Consider the following 18,162-nt stretch of genomic DNA (forward strand, 5'->3'; position numbering starts at 1 on the left):
TTGCTGGTGGTTCAACAACCTTGTCTTTATTAGGACAGGTTCTTTTATTATGGGTCTTTGACTTGCAAACTAAGAAAGTCATTTGTAACCCATGTTTAGTCAGTTTGCCACTCCTTTTTGGATCCTCGTGTGTATCCCTTCTCCTCTTCTTCCTTGGCCTACCAGGACCAACTTTTATTGGAGGTGGATTTAGAGTAAGGACAACCTTTGGTGCCTTTGGCCCGGACATGGGGTAATTGAACCACCATATGCTCTAAGATAGGCATCTTTCTTGTACATGTCATCCACATATTCTTCAGGTTGGCCATGAGCATTGAAGATAGCAGACACTGCGTGACTAAATGGGATCCCAGTCAAGTCCCATTTCCTGCAAGTACATGTCCTTCCAACCAAGTCAACTGAGACCTCATATATGCCTTGTTTTACTTGAACCTTGTGGTGTATGAAGGGATGACTTCATAGGCAACAACTTTATTCTTCTCAATTTCTAATTTGGCCTGAACTCTAGGACACACTGTCAAATCCTTCTTCTCTATTTCAGCCTTTTTCAAAGCCAATCTTTACACCATAGCTGTTCTGATGTCTTCAAGAATGTATATCACATGCTTTGCTCTAGCATCTATGATATATGCATTGAATGTTTCTGCCATATTGTTCACCATTACATCAGTTTCGGTGGTGGTATTGATGAAAGCCCTTCAAAAGACGAAGGATTACAAGCTAAGAAGGCTTCAGCTGCCTTGTGATCAACTTCTCTCATGTCACTTAGAGCCTGATCAAAATCAGCTTGATTGCATGATTTAGCACAATTCCAGAACAATATCTTCATTTCATCACCTTTATAAGACTTGTGCCAGTTTGCAAGGATATGACTGGCACAATGTCTATGCTCTGCCTTTGGGAGTTCCTATGCAACCATTGTGAGGATACTCTGCATACACAAGTACAATCAAGTTAATAAAGAAGTTTTTATAGCTGATATTGATCTAATTAACTACTAAAAAACATGTACAACTAACAGGATTGTTAATATCTGATGTTGATCTGATATGATAGTCCACCCATCACCATCTTCTTCTGCTAAGACCTTCTTCAGTTCCTTAAAGAACCACTCATAGCTGTCATTGTTTTCCACTTCCACCACAGCACATGCTACTGGATACATTTGCCCATTAGCATCTCTACTAGTTGCAGCAATTAGTTGACCTCCCAAAAATATTTTCAGAAAACACGAGTCAACACATAAGACTCTCCTACATCCTTCAAGCCACCCTTTTTTTAGAGCATCAAAACAAACAAACAGCCTTTGAAATACAGGTACTTTACCAGGAATGGTAGTTAGAGTGAATACACTGTTTGGCTCTTCATCATTCAAAGCTTGGATGTAACTCCCAATCTTACTATAGTGCTCTTTCATAGAACCATGAGGCATTCTATGAGCAAAATATTTCACCCTATAGGCAAAAGTTTTCTTGATGAGGACCTTTTATGCCCTTCTTACTATCTCTCAATAATATCATCAGCTGGCCAATGAGGCCTTGCTTTGAACACCTCCAAGATTTGCTTGGCTAACCAAGGTGACTTCATCTGCCTATTTCTTTCCATGTTTCTGTGGCAGGTATGATTTGGGTCAACTGATTTCACCAATATACATGCACTTGTGTTGTCCTAACTAGCATACAACTTAAAGGGACAACCAACAACACATCTCACCCCAAGCCTTTGGCCTCTTCCTTTGTCACTCTTATCAAAAGTAAGATTTATACCTTGTGCTATAGCATACCTTGTCACACAATCTTTAAAAAACTCCCTATTTGGAAATCTGATGCCTACACACCACCTTAGCTTGCTGAATTCAGTCTTCTCATCAACTTCTGGTATCCTTTTCTTCTTTCTTTTACCTGGTATCGGATCTTCATCATTTTCAGCAGGGGTGTGAATCTCATCACCACTATTGTTTTAGTCACTTACCCTACCTTCATCAGCCTTAATTAGTTGACCAACAACTTTTTTCTCACCTTCAACTTCTTTCTCTTGTCCAGGTAACAAGATAGAGACAACTTCTATCTGTAGTTGTCTTGCAATCTTCAAGGCATTAGCATTCCAGCACTTAACCTTCTCCCTTGCTAGCTGCAACTCTTCATCAGAGTCACCATCTGACTCTATTTCTTTCTCAATAAAATTCTCTACCTCCTCATTCAAGACATCAATTTTAATTAACTCATCATCAGTTAAATTGACCTCACTAGAACTATCATCACCATCACTAACATCATCCTCATCAGGATCATACCCAGGATCATCACTCTCACTCAAATCATCCCACTCAACCTCATTAAATATACTTAACCCAGCATTGTCAACTTCAGCTTCATAGTTGTCAAACAGATCTGCTATTCTTGTGTCATTGTAATCGTAGAATGATTCACAGGGTTGCTTAGAAGATTCAGGAAGTGTGGATGATGCTTCAAATGGTTTTTCAGGAACTATTTGTTTTGATGGGGTAGTTTGTTTTTATGGTTTAGATGAGGGAGTTTGTTTGGATGGGGCTGCTTGTTTGGAGGAGGCACTTTGTTTAGATGTGGTACATGCCTTTAGGGTTTCAAGAGCATTTACACCTTCTTTACAAGAAGGGCTTTTCATTTGTGGTCCCTTTTCTACATCAGCATTTACCCTTATGCCCTTAGATTCTTTTTTCCTCCTTGGTGTGAATTTCTATGGTAATTGAATAATAGTTTTGAACTCCTCATCATTCATCAATTCCATAACCTCAGAAATATCCCTCTCAGAAACAAGATAACACTCAACAACTCTTTTCCCAACTGACATTGTAGTCATAAACCCAACATCTTTATCATCTTCAACCTTCTGCAAGCCTACCACAGGGTGCATATAGAAAATACCATCTACATTTCTCCTAAACCTGTCACACTTTTTAGCCTCTTCAAGTAATGTAAACCAACAAACCTCATCAGGGTCCACGCCCACAGTCCTAAAACACCTACTGCCACAAACCAAATGTAATTGACCTTTCCTCATGGAACCTCCATGCCACAATTTCAGTGTAACGATGTCCCAAGGAGTTGCCTAAATTAACAATATAAACATAAAAATCAAAACTACAGAAGAAATAACAGATTTTACTAATGGAGAAATAAACAATGTGGATTTATGAAGATTAATTGCATTTGAAATTGAATGATGAAGAATACCAAAATTTGATTATAAAAGAATATATCAGCCAAATTATACTACACTAACACATACATAAACATAGTATAACAAGATTAAACAGTTAAAATTAAAATCAAATTGAAATTTTTTAAGTAAACGAGAGACTTACTTTTCCCATTGCTGCTGAAGATCCCAATGGTAAAGAGAAGATGACGAACACCCATATGTAAATTGATGAGATTGATGAAGATTAATGGAAAAATTACAACTTGAATGATGAAGGTTAAGAATGGCGGGTTTTTGGAAGATGAACAAACAAAGATATGAAAACGTAGGAGAGAGAGAGAGAGAGAGAGTCAGTTTTGTGTGTTTAAAGTGTGTTGAACACACTTATCATTATTTTAACCTAAAATTAACACGGCTTACCAGTTGTTCAAGTTTTCGGTCTTCCGAGTGTGTTATGGGAAGACTAGTGAATAGGATTGATTTAATTCGAATTACTGATAGGTTCGAGTGTTATTTGCAAAGGGGCCATGGGTGGGATTATTCCCATGAAATAATCCATATTTATAAGAAAACTAGAAACAACTTCACGTTGAAATGAATATTTTCATAAGGTTTCTGACTCATTAGTATGACATGTCTTAATGTCTCAGATAACATAATATATTCCTCGATGCTTTTAATTAATTACCAAGTTTCAATTACTTATCATAAATTGTGATGTTTATTACGTGCACAGTATAATCTGTGTTGCATTCAATTGACCAATAAGAAATAATGATGAGAAACTTATCTGATATTTCAACAAGAGATAAACAAGTAGGACTGATAATCCATTCAGTATCCAATTGTCATGTGAAGCTTTGTAATCCAATCATCTACAATCAACAATATTTTCGTCAATCAAAATTACTGTTGACAAAATTATATGCACGGTTATAATCTCAGTTCCATTCAATAGGCACAGTACATATATGATATGGAAGACAACAATTTTTATTAAATCGTTTTTAAAACAGATTATTTTTGTGTCACATCTAACCTATAACACTTTTTTTTATCTTTTTTTAAAAAAATAATTTTTAGTGTGAAATCAAACGTATCTCTAAGTATATTAACTCTTCTACTTAAAAATGGGAGGTTTTTGCTATTTAATCAAAGAGGTAATGGGACATGTCTTGAATACATGGTAGCTAAAATATAAACAGTAGAATTTTTGGTATTTGTATTTGACCATGATTCCACTTCCACATCCACTACATAGATCATGCTTCAAAAAAACTGGTACCACTTTCCCACTATCGAAACAAGTATTAAAAAGATTTGTGGAGTATAAATACATACTCAATTAGTTCAGACGTCACAAAAAATTCATCTCCTAATTTACAATACACCAAAATGGTTCATCACATTACCTCAACAAGTATTTCTAAACTGACAAAATATTTTACAATGTAGAGCTGAAAGTTCGAGTTGTTAGCTTATTGGCACACTTTAATCAGAAGAACAAGGAAGAAGTTTATGCAATTGAGATGATATTGGTTGATGAACATGTATCTTCATTTTATATTTATTTAAAATATGATCATGCTGCATATTATGTATGATGCTATGTTAAGATATTTATTTAAGCTGAATATGATGAATTGATGATATGCTGAAATATACGATGAAAGAATTTGTACTGGATTTTCTATCTACTGATCATGCAATTTATTCATAATGGTGATGATTACGTTTGTAAAGGGTTTGTTTTAAGAGTGCATAATTTTGTAAGTTATACACCATGACCTGATCATAACATCTAAAACTGATTTCAGATTTGTTACCACTAAACAATATCATTATTTTTGCAAAACATAGATGGTTAGTAACCTGTCAAAAGTATGCAACAAATGTTTGTCATTATATGATAATTAGGTAACAAATAAATATGCAAGTAAAGACTATAACACTCAATTCATAATTGTTTTTTAGGGTCACCTGATTCAAGCCACTATCAACAATTCACTGATGTACAAGTTTACAGACATAATGAAAGAAGGATGTTCTTATAAGCTGCGCAGATTTATAGTTTCAGAGAACATTGGTCATATGACTGCTACAAAGAACTTATGGAGGATAAGATTTCAGTACACCACATATGCTATTGAGATCATAGATTTGAAAATACCAAAGTTTAATTTTTGCTTTAAGAGTTTTGGTGATATCATAGATGACCATGTTCTACCAAATACATATATAGGTAATAAATTCTTTTTTTACTTTATCATTCTTAAATACATTCACACGTCTATATTTGGAAAGCTAACTAATGAAATTTTGTTTGTGAATGTGTAGATGTTATTGGGGCATTTGAGATGTTACACCCAATAGCAGTATCAGAACAAGGAAATGAGTGGACTCATATTGACATAATCAACAAAGAATAATTATTTTATATTATGCAATCTAAAATCATTCATTTTCACAACATTATAGTCTTTTAATGAAACTTTCATAATTAATTAAATGCAGCAACAACATATTGTCATTCTATGTATTTGGGGATTATGTCAAACAAGTTGTGAAGATTAACAAGGAGTATGCTGGTGCAAATGAAAGGCCCATTCTAGCATTGCAATCTGTCATACGATCAGAATGGAAGGGTACGTAAGTACTACTAAACAACATTATTTTACATTTACGTACGACCATAAATTCAACTATATGTATTTGACGATTATAAACGATGCTTATTTTCTCAGGTGAAGTTCGTATTAAAAGACACTTTCAGGCAACCCGCATTCATGTAAATCCTGATATTCAAGAAATCAAATATTTCAAGGAAACAGATGCTGCAATGGGGTTAAACTCAAAGAGCTCGGTAGTTGTACAAACAAAGAAGCATGAAAGTTCTCAACGTCATCAGTTAATATTTACCATAGTTACTGAACTAAACAATATTGAAGAGGTCATAACATTTCTGCACTTTATGTATGAATTCATTTACTTCACCATAATAATAGTGAAATAACAGTTTTCCTGATATGATATTTATTAACAGGTTGGAGTCTTTAGCACGCTCGCAACAATTACTAAGTTGGAGGAAAAGTTCAAATGGTTTTATTATTCATGCATGTTCTGTCATAGGAAAGACAAGTTATGGGGATGCAACAAACACACATGCAGTGGTTATCATGAACCAATGACTTATGCTATTTCTAGGTTTAATAAAGACACAAGTTATTATACATATTAAAATTATTCAAAATAATTATACGTCAATAAATATTGATCAGGTCATACTTTACCATAGGTTTCAGGTTATGTGCCACATCATAGATGGAGAGTATACTAGCAATGAGGAGGCCAGTGCTAAATTGTTGCTTTTTGAAACTCAGCTAGAAGCCTAATTCGACAAGACTGCTGCAGAGTCTCTTTCTGAAATGAAAGAGGTAAAGAAAAAAATTTAGTTTTCTCCAATTCTGTTAACAAATTTATTTGTTAAACAAATTTATTAAAATGATACAGGCAGGAATCAAAGAAGGTATGCCCAAAGAACGAGAAGTGCTCATAGGAAAACAGTGGGTGTGGTAAATTGAGGTGTCAAGGAGGTACAAGAATGACAAGAACTTTGACTATTACACAACAACTGCTATATCAGACGATGAAGATTTAATTGACTGGTGGAAGGCAAAATATCATGCTACAAAGGTTATACAACCATTTCTTCTACTTTATATGTTTAATGTATATGTAAAGTTTAAGTGTATTATGTATCACGTTGTCTTAACTTTGATCTTTATTATGAAAATAGATCAATCAATCGGAAATGAGCGAGTACTATAGTTTTGGGATTTCAGAAGTGAGAACCCCACCAAAGCGCAACATTTTAGAAATAGCTGAATGTGATGAATTTGGAAGCATTGGGAAATCATGTATATCACAAGATCATTCTTCAAACAAGATACCAACAAAGATCTAGAAAGAGAACAGCTAAAGGAAGAATGAAGATAAATTACTGAGTTGTGTGCTATATAGTGTTGAGTTTTCGTATTTCCACAAGTTATTCTATGTCAATGTTTGTTTTTTTATGTATGTTCTAATCTAGACTTAAAGTAGCTTCAATTTCTAGGATGTTAAGTTAGCACGTTTGTTTAAAGACTAATTTTGTTACAGTATGAGTGTAAGCACACCTTCAAGACTCATCTTTATGAAGTACCTTTTATTTACAAGCACAACTCTCTTTAATCTTATGTGCTAAGTTGGAAATTTCGTTCTGCAGGCATATTTATTCTTAAAAAAATACATTACAACCCATATATAGTAAAAGAGATATGCAAAATAATGCAGTAATTCGTAATGGAGACATGATAGTTAACATATCTGCATTAAACTATTTATATGTACAAGTAATATGTAATTTATAACACGAAAATTTGCATGTTTTATAAAACTAAGGAAATTACACAATTGTTTTCAATAAACTTGATCATAGACAACACAATGCATTAAATACACAAAGAGATCCTTAATAAACAAAGAGACAAGCGAGATGAGAAACTTATCTCATAGACTTGCAGACGATATACATTGTACATACAATGTACACCCCACTTGACTGTCACATTCACCGTCTTTTTATTCATCTTCATAAAAGACAGAAAAATTAATACATACACGTTCAATATATGTGAACTATTTAATCGAAAGTGTAGTTTTTAAATAATATAAACAGTTCAGCTTAACCTACATTGGCTAATACTCAATATGTGCATATAATTCCAAGATGTAAACAATTAATACCATAAAAAATATTTACTGAATAATATTTCTTTGATCATATATAAATACATTTTTTAAATTCATCTTCAAATTACATGTAAACAATTAAGACTATAAAAAATAGATATCAGTAAACCAGTAAAAGGAGTAAAACAGACGTCTGTTTTTTTTTTTAAAAAAAAATTACTCAATAAATTCAGTAAAAGGAGAAAAATGAAATTTCTATGAAATACCGCCCACTAACATTTATCAAGGGCCCTTTATTTTAGGTTAGCTGTTACAAAAAACCTCCACAAAAATTACACCTCTCTCAACATTACAATCTACAACAAATGCTCACATAATTTACAACACTTATAATATACTCCGTACATTAAAATCTCAGAAATTCAACAAACAAAAAAGTTCAACTTTATTCATAGAATGGAATATGTCAGCTTATCAGATTGAGTTTTACACTACAATTCAAATAAGCTCTTTGCATAAGTAAGTATTTTTTTCATAGCTTATTGTGTTCATATCTAAATTTCAAGGAAAACTTTCTTATCGAATAAATGATATTGAAAGTCAATTTTGCAAGTTTATCATCATGTAACCATCATTTACTTTATGATGACAGTTAAAGTTAATTGAAGAATGGAAAGGCGGAATTCGTCAAATTCCCAGAAAAATAAAAGGATGAGAAATTCTAGAAACGAGTCAGGTATGTAATCTACTTATTTGTTTTCAAATTCATCACTTTAAATTTGATGCATATACTGTGTCCATAAAGAGCAGAAGCTATGAAACATATATTGTGTTGTTACTTATATGTCATGCCTTCAGATGTTTGCCTTCCGATGTTGAGAACCTCAATTGTGTTTTATGTGATTCTTGAGAACTTGATTTAGCGATTATAACTGTCAACAAAAGGAAAATATTAGACAAAGCTATAACAAAATTTAAGTTAAAAAATAGTCAATTAGTTTTAAATTAACGTTAGTGTTGTTAATTGTTCTCTTTATTGTAATATATTTTGAAAATATCATATTAATCCTTAATATCAACATAAATTTTCAAGAAAAAATCATCTCATTTAAAACTAAGACGCGGAAAAATAGTATCATATAATATCTGTTCCATATACAACAGTAACAAATTTCATGATTCATACCAATTACTACTTGAAATACCCACATTTCGACAATAGTAAGTAATATAAATGTTGATTAAATTATGTAAAATTACCTTTAAATTAAGGTATAGTTGTTAAAAAGCTTGAAAGATAACAAAAAAATACAAAACATCACAAATCTCAAAAGGTCGTTTTAATTTGCTAAAGATAAAAACAAATTTTAAAAAAAAATCCAACATCTTTATAAACAAAAAAGAAATCCAACTCAACAGAAATGTCAACAAATCTCAACTAACACATAGATCCATCAAAACAAGCACATAGTGTTATTTATCCTTCACTAAAATTCGGAGTAATTCTAAAATCATCATAAATTTGCGCTTTTTATAATATTTTGTTACATGCAATTACATAATTTGGCTTCCACATTCATTTAACCTCATTATAATTGAAAAAGTGCTTTTGTAATTGAAAAAGTAGTAGCTTGGCCAAACATAATAAATTAGAGAGTTTTAAAAGAGTTTTTGAGAAGTCAAAAACTGATTATTCACCCCCAAAAGGAGAAGTAGAGATTTCCTACTTCTACTTCTACTTTTTATATAAAGAACCAAATAAGCAAACAAAAGTTAGGCCAAACGTGTAAATTTTGTAAGAAACCGCTTTTACAAAAGTATGGCCAAACAGCTAAAACTTTTCCGGAACGTAACTTGTAAATAAACTCCTTTTAAAAAGGAAAAGTCATTTTCCATAAGCAAGGCCAAACAACACCTATATTGACAAGTAATTCACAAATCTGCATAATTTCGTAATACAAATGCAAAACAATTTTAGTAAACAATGAAAAATAACAAGATGTTCACCTGACATCCTTTATAAAGGAAAGTTTGACCAAAATTTCCGATTTTCTCCTTTTGATTATCAAATTAACAATGAAGTTGATTAAGATACTCTTTTGAAGATGTAATACTGATGAAATTATTATAAGATTGAGAACTGCAAACAAATTGAAGTTGATCCGACGGATCTTATATGGGCAACGCAAATCATTGGTAGTATTGATGATTTGGTCGAAGAATAAAGGTGGATTATAGTATTGAAGATGAAGAAAAGATGATAAAGTAATAGAGTAACGGTCTGAATTATGGATTACTAGAGAGATATCTGAGAGTAATATTAGGGAGGCGGTAGGAAATTTCCGGATGTAGTGACTAGGGTTTGTATTAGGACATTGTTAATATATAGTAATTGATGATATTGGGCCATATTCATGTTAATTGCAGGATGTAGTGAGTATGGTTTTTGGGCCAAATTTTTAACTATGTGAAATTACAACAAACCAAACTTAAGGGGGTTGATTTCACTATCAATTAAAGTTAAGGTGGTCATTTACCACTTCCCCGATTATTTTTTATATTTGCACTATTATCGTATTCAATCATATGCCATTTATTTTCAGTTGATATATGATTATATATTTAGTGACATTTATTTTTAATTGATATATGATTATATATTTATAAAAATTTTATGACTGTAGGCGATGGATTTCAACTAATGGGAAATTTGAGCAATCACCAATCAAATGAATTTGGGCATAATATTATCTCTCCTTTGAGTGATATAACTAATGGTATAGTGCTATTACTTAGTATGTTGTTATTGTTTATATACAAATTGATGTGTAATTGTATTATGTTTAAGTAGTCTATGCAGGACCACAATCAGCAAGAGAAAGGCGTAAAGCTATTATGTCTGTAAAGAGAAGCAACGCTAGATCAGCAATAAGTGAAGTTGCTAATTTATCGACATTAAATGTTAATAATTCAAATGCCATAACAGAAGGTCAATTCATATAATCATTTAAAGACGTGTACTGTAAGTTATTGTTTTTTGTATATGATATTAAATATTTTTCGTATCCATTAATAGAATTTTCATACTTTCAGGTAGTAGTTGTAGTAGCAGAATAGTCGTCTCCAATGAGAACAACCAAGAAAATATATCACCTTCTACTCTTGAGACAATAGATTTCACATGCACTGAAGATGAAATCTATATGCGTGAACCTAATGCAGATTCTGAACCAAATATTCTAGGTTTAATTTTGTATATCTATGTTATATAAAAATATTGAAGTTACTTAAACAATGAATTAAACTTAAATTTTAACTTCAAATTTTTAACAATCTTATTTCTTTAGTGCATGAACATTATTGGGATATTGGTGATCCAACTTATGAGTCTAAACATTGTGGTGCACAAATGTGGTATGGTGAAAGAGTGCGAAAAAACAGGAATTCTTTGCATCCAATGTTCACATTGTGTTGTTTATATGGAAAAGTTGAGCTTCCTTTCTTAAAGAAGTCGCCTCAATTGCTAGACGATCTAATTTGTAATCGTCATCCTTTAAGCAAGCACTTCATTGATAATATTCGAGCATACAACATGATGTTTGCATTCACGTCGATGGGTGGAAAAATTGATCATTCTGTTAATCAAGGTCGTGGTCCTTACACGTTTAAAATGGGTGGTCAAAATGTTCATAGTATTGAAAGTCTGTTACCCGAAGGTCAAAGCCGTCCTAAATTTTGTCAACTATATATTTACAATACTAAGGAGGAGGTTCAAAATCGTAAGAATGTTTTCAGGTATGTTGTTTTTATGTAATTGTAATATTATGTACATTTTTCTCAATTGTTTATAAAATAATTTTATATTTAAATTAAACTTTGCAGTGACGGTGCCTCAAATCGATCTAATGATGATCTCATACATTCGCTTCAGCGAATGAAAGACGAGAAAAACACTTTGGCAAAAATATTTAGGATGGCTAGAGATAGATTGTCTACCGATGTTAATGGAGAAGTGAGTATTAGGTTGATATCCCGAAGGCAAACAGATGGTAGAACATACAATCTTCCAACTACTTCAGAGGTTGCAGCACTTATTGAAGGAGATATTGGGCCAACAACTGAGCTAAGGGATATTATTGTTCAAAAACAGTGTGGCACACTACAACGAATATCTGAGCTTCATCCTTCCTATTTTCCATTACAATATCCTCTATTATTTCCTTCGGGTGAAGTTGGTTTTATATTAGGTATACTACACAAGGAAAGTTCTCTCAAAGTCAGTAAAAGAAAAAAGCCAAGGATTCAATTGACAATGCGAGAGTGGCTTGCATTTCGCATTCAAGACCGTCCATTATCCCGCAAATTTCCCACGATTGTGTTGTCTCGCAGATTGTTTCAACAATTTTTAGTTGATGGTTATATGATGGTTGAGTATCATAGATTGCCCTTCCTTCGACATAATCAGAAACTTTTGCGCGCAGAAACATACAATAATCTTGCTAATGCTGTTAATCAAGGAAATATTGGCCCATCTTCTGTTGGGAGTCGTATCATTATACCTTCAAGTTATGTAGGAGCTTATGGATACATGAGAGAAAACTATCGAGATACAATGGCTATTTGTAAGTGGAATGGTTATCCAGATTTCTTCATTACTTTTACCTGTAATCCGAAATGACCGGAAATAACAAGATTGGTTTCTTAGAAAGGAGTTAGGCTGAGGATAGACCAGATATTTATTGTCGAGTTTTTGAATTTAAACTTCAGGAATTGATGACTGACTTGAAAGATCGACACATATTTGGACAAGCAATTAGAGGTAAAATTTCAAACTATTAATTCTATTTATTTTAGGATCTTTTAATATAATGTTCTCTTTATTTTTGTTTCTTCCTAAAAAACAGTTTATTGTAAATTAATCTGCAGCTATGTACACCATTGAGTTTCAAAAACGTGGACTACCTCATGCTCACATTTTATTGTTTTTACATCGAGATGACAAGTTTTCAGAAGCTTCAGATATCGACAGAGTTATTAGTGCTGAAATACGTGATCTAAATGAACACCCGGAGCTATATAATCCTGTAGCATAATTTATGATTCATGGTCCCTGTGGCGAAGGATTTCTAAACTCGCCATGTATGATTGGTAATAAATGTGGTCGACATTTTCCCAAAAAAACTAATGAGAGGACAACAGTTGATGGTGAGGGGTATCCTATTTATAGAAGGAGAAAAGAAAGTGTTTTGCTTGAGAAAAATAGGGAAACTGTTGATAATGGATTGTCGTCCCATATAATGCACAGTTATTGTTAAAATATCGTGCTCATATCAATGTTGAATGGTGCAATCAATCAAGGTCTATTAAGTATTTATTCAAGTACATAAACAAAGGCGTTGATCGTGTGATGATACAATCCTCTCATAGGTGATGCAATGATGAGAACCCTGAGCAAATCGATTTAATACGAATATTTTACGACTGTAGGTATATCTCCGCATGTGAATCTATATGGAGGATATTTTCTTTTAGTATTCATTTTCGCACACCTGCTAGTGAACGATTGCAGTTCGACTTTCCAGATCAACAAAATGTTGTTTTTAATGATGACGATCCCATTGATGAAGTTCTAGACAGTCCGACAATCGGTATGTCTAAATTTTTAGACTGGATGGATTGTAATAAATGCGAGGCTGAAGCAAGAGAATTGACATTCAGTCAATTCCCTACTATGTTTGTATGGAAGAAAGACCTTCGCAAGTGGAGTTTAAGAGAACGTGGATTTTCAATTGGCAGGTTACAGCATGTTACTCCTAATTGTGGGGAGTTGTATTTCATGCGTATAATGTAGAATTTTGTTAAGGGCCCTACATGTTACGAGGATATTATAACAGTTGATCGTGTTATATACCCTACTTACAGGGAAGCGTGTTATGCGTTGGGTTTTCTTGGTGATGATAAGAAATATATAGTTGCTATTAAGGAAGCAAGCGATTGGGGTTCCGGTGTCTATCTTAGATGGCTTTTTGCAACTTTGTTATTAACGGGTACTATATCAAGGCCGGAATTCGTATGGGAAAAAACATGGCGTCTACTTTCAGAAGATATCCTGCATCGTCAGCGTCACATTTCAAATAGACCAGGTTATTTTCTCACCTACTTCCATACATATGTTTATTACATTTTTTTTCGTTTACTTTTAAACATTATTTTTGATGTCCTTTTATTTGTATTATTTTAACAGTATATAATACTTCACTCACAGAATTAAGCCTAACAGATGCGGAGTTGAAGAATTATGCAATGTATGACATTGAAGCATCTTTGCAAAGAAATGGGTCCACCTTAAGGAAGTTTGATGGTATGCCATTTCCTGATTCCCTAGCTGCAGTAAATCATGTTAATACATTGCTTGTTGATGAGCTATCATATGATAAAGAATTGTTGCATGAAGAGCATAAGCAACTCATATCCACGATGACGCATGAGCAACGTACTGTATACAACGAGATCATGGATGCTGTCCAAATTGGTAAAGGAGGTATATTCTATGTTTATGGCTATGCAGGGACTGGGAAGACATTTATCTGGAGAACGTTATGCGCTGCATTATGTAGTGTTGGAGAAAGTTTTCTTCCGGTTGCATCGAGTGGTATTGCTGCAATATTGCTACCCAGCGGGACGACAACGCATTCTAGATTTGGCATTCCCCTCATTGCTGTTGAGAATTCTACATGTTCTAGAATTAAACCTGGAACGGATTTGTCTGAGTTGTTAATTAGAACAAATTTGATAATTTGGGATGAAGCTCCAATGACTTATAAGTATTGTTTTGAAGCTCTTGACAGAAGTTTAAGGGACATCATGCGATTTTCAAATAATGTAGACTATGACCAGCCATTCGGGGGTAAAGTCATTGTATTCGGAGGTGATTTTCGGCAATGCTTACCAGTTGTTCCTAAAGGTAGCAGGGCAGATATCGTATTTGCTTCTTTGTTTTCATCTGATATTTGGTCTTATTGCAAGATAATTCTTTTTTCATAAGCTTCTAAATTAACTACAACTTTTTTTTCCAACGTTTTTGTTTCCCTCATTATTTATATTTTTCTGGTCATCCAAGGTACTAACATTAACGAAAAACATGCGTCTTTAATCTGGAAGTTCAAATTCTAATGTTAATAAAGTCCGAGAATTTTCTGAGTGGATTTTGAAGGTCCGAGATGGTATAGCAGGAGGAGAAAATGACGGAGAAGTTGATATAGAACTCCCCGATGATATCCTTATTAAGAATGTCGACGACCCCGTTGCTGCTATTGTTCTTAATACTTATCCATCTTTTGTTACTGAATACCGAAATTCAGATTATCTTCAAGAAAGAGCAATTCTTGCGCCAACTCATGAGATTGTGGAGACTATCAACGACTATGTGTTGTCCCTTATTCCTGCTGATGAAAAAATTTATTACAGTTCGGATGAAATAAGTAAAGAAGAGAGAAATTCAGAGATACTCGAAGTTAACTCTACAGATTTTCTCAACTCAATTAAATGTTCAGGTCTTCCGAACCACAAGTTGAAATTGAAGGTTGGGGCGTCAATAATGCTACTAAGAAACATTGATCAAAGACAAGGCTTATGTAATGGCACAAGATTAGTCGTAACAAACTTGGGTGTTCGTGTTATTAGCGCAACAGTCTTAACTGGCAGTAATAAGGGAGATAGAGTCCATATTCCTCGGATCACGTTAACTCCTTCTGATTCAATAAAATTTCCAATTAGATTTAAGAGAAGACAGTTTCCAATAAGCGTTTGTTTTGCCATGACAATCAACAAAAGTCAAGGACAATCATTATCCCATGTTGGTCTTTATCATCCTAGACCTGTTTTTAGTCTTGGCCAACTCTATGTTGCTATCTCGAGGGTGACAAGTAAAAAAGGTTTGAAAATACTTATTTGGAACAACGAAACTGGCACATGTAATTTAACTTCTAATGTTGTTTACCATGAAATATTTGAATATTTGGAATAGTATTTGTTGTAAGTATATACTATATTTTATTTCGTAATATGTAATCAAGTATCTGTATGAAATTGCCAATTTTCATAATGTTATTTATATTGATTAAACATCTAATTATTTACTTATGTACTCATTTAAATATTTCTACAAAGTACTAATTATTTCCATAACTTATATTTTACGTGTGTAAACAAACCTTTATACATAAACTCATATTATACTCGTGCATTTATGCACGGGTTACACACTAGTTAATTAAAGGAATTATTTACATCAGTTTTAGAAAAGAACCGATGTTAATATAAATGTATTTTTGTATAACGTACATCGGTTACTAAGTAAAACCGATGTAATTTAGTTACTACTAACATCGGTTTTGGACCAAAAACAATGTAATTTACTTACTATGAACATCGGTTTTGGACCAAAACCGATGTAATTTAGTTACTATTAACATCGGTTTTACCTAGTAACCGATGCAAATAGACCTAAAAAGCCGATGTCAATGACACTTTCTCTACTACTGTGACAAGCCTGAGCAGAAGATTTCCAGGTTTTTAGAAGGCCTTGATGAGAAAATTGTTGGCATGGTTAGACTATCACAGGTTTGGTCTTTTGATGAGGTAGTTAATCCAGCCTTGGAGGTTGAAAATTTGGGGAAGGGGAAAGCTAGTGTACCCAAGCCTCCCATCAGAACAACCTTTTACAGACCACCTGCCGGGGTCCGAATTGGAGAACCTACCACAACTTCTAAACCACCTGTTGTTGACAAGGGGAAAGCCACTAACTTTGGTCAAAAGAAAACCAGTCCTTTGAAAAAAATGTTTCCATTAAGGATATGGTCACTTTGCCAAAATGTCCTTCAAAGAGAGGTTTGAGTACTCTGGAATTGGTGCATTGAGAAGAGGACGAGGTTCTAGTCTGTGACAATGAAGAGGAATCTGATATTGAGGCAAGTGAGGGAGTTGAGGAAACTGAGATGGTTATCATGCCAGACTCAGGTCTGAACCTTGTGACTTGGAGAGTTATACATGTTCAACCACAACCACTTGAAATGGATCAAAGATAACAAATATTCAGAACCAGGTGCACCATCAAAGAAAGGGTCTTTAATCTGATAATTGATACGGGTAGCTGCACAAATATTACCTCAAAAACCTTGATTGAGAAATTGAGCTTGCTTACACAGGACTATCCTCAACCATACAAGCTGAGATGGTTAAACAAGGGAGCTGAAGTAATTAAGGGTTGACAAACAGTGTATGGTTCCTTTCTCTATTAAAAACGATTATTCAGATGAAGTTTTGTTTGATGTGCTGCCAATGGATGCCTATTATCTATTGTTGAGAAGACCATGGGAATTTGACAGGGACTGTGTGCATCAGTGTAGGCCTAGGGAGAATACTTATTATTTCAAGTTGGGGAAGAAGAAGATTAACTTAACACCACTACCACAAGTTTTGAAATATACTGCACCACTCAGTCTTGTTAAGCATTCCAAGGAAGTGTTAATGGTTGGTGAATCAAAAATGGTTCAAGGGTTGAACAGCAGGGTATTGTCCTTATTCTCCTTACTAAGGGATAACAGAAGAAGCAAGGCTACCATTACCTACTGAAATCAAGCTAATGTATAAAGCTTTTGGGGATGTGTTCCCAGAAGAGTTTACTAGTGGATTGCCACCTTTGAAAGGAATAAAGCATCACATTGACCTCAACCCAGGAGATGTGATACCAAACAAGACAGCTTACAGGAATGAACCAAGGGCAACATAGGAATTGCAAAAGCAAGTGGCAGAGCTGATGAGCAAGGGGTTTGTGAGGGAGTCTCTAAGCCCTTGTGCAGTTCGTGCATTACTTATACCAAAGAAGGATGGAACATGGAGAATACGTACTGATAGTAGAGCCATTGACAACATCACTATCAAGTACATGATCCCTATTCCCAGGCTAAATGATATCCTAGATGAACTCAGTGGGGCAAAGATCTTTTCAAAGATAGATTTCAGACAAGGATATCATCAAGTCAGATTCAGGGAGGGAGATGAGTGGAAAACAGCATTCAAAACCAAGCATGGTCTTTATGAATGGCTGGTTATGCCATTTGGCCTGTCAATTGCTCCCAACACATTTATGAGGTTAATGACAGAAGTTCTGAGAGCTCATTTGGGCAAATTCATTGTGGTTTATTTTGATGACATCTTGGTTTATAGTTCAACCAAGGATGAGCATCTGCA

Source organism: Silene latifolia, chromosome Y, assembly GCF_048544455.1.
Source record: "Silene latifolia isolate original U9 population chromosome Y, ASM4854445v1, whole genome shotgun sequence".
Lineage (NCBI taxonomy): Eukaryota > Viridiplantae > Streptophyta > Magnoliopsida > Caryophyllales > Caryophyllaceae > Silene > Silene latifolia.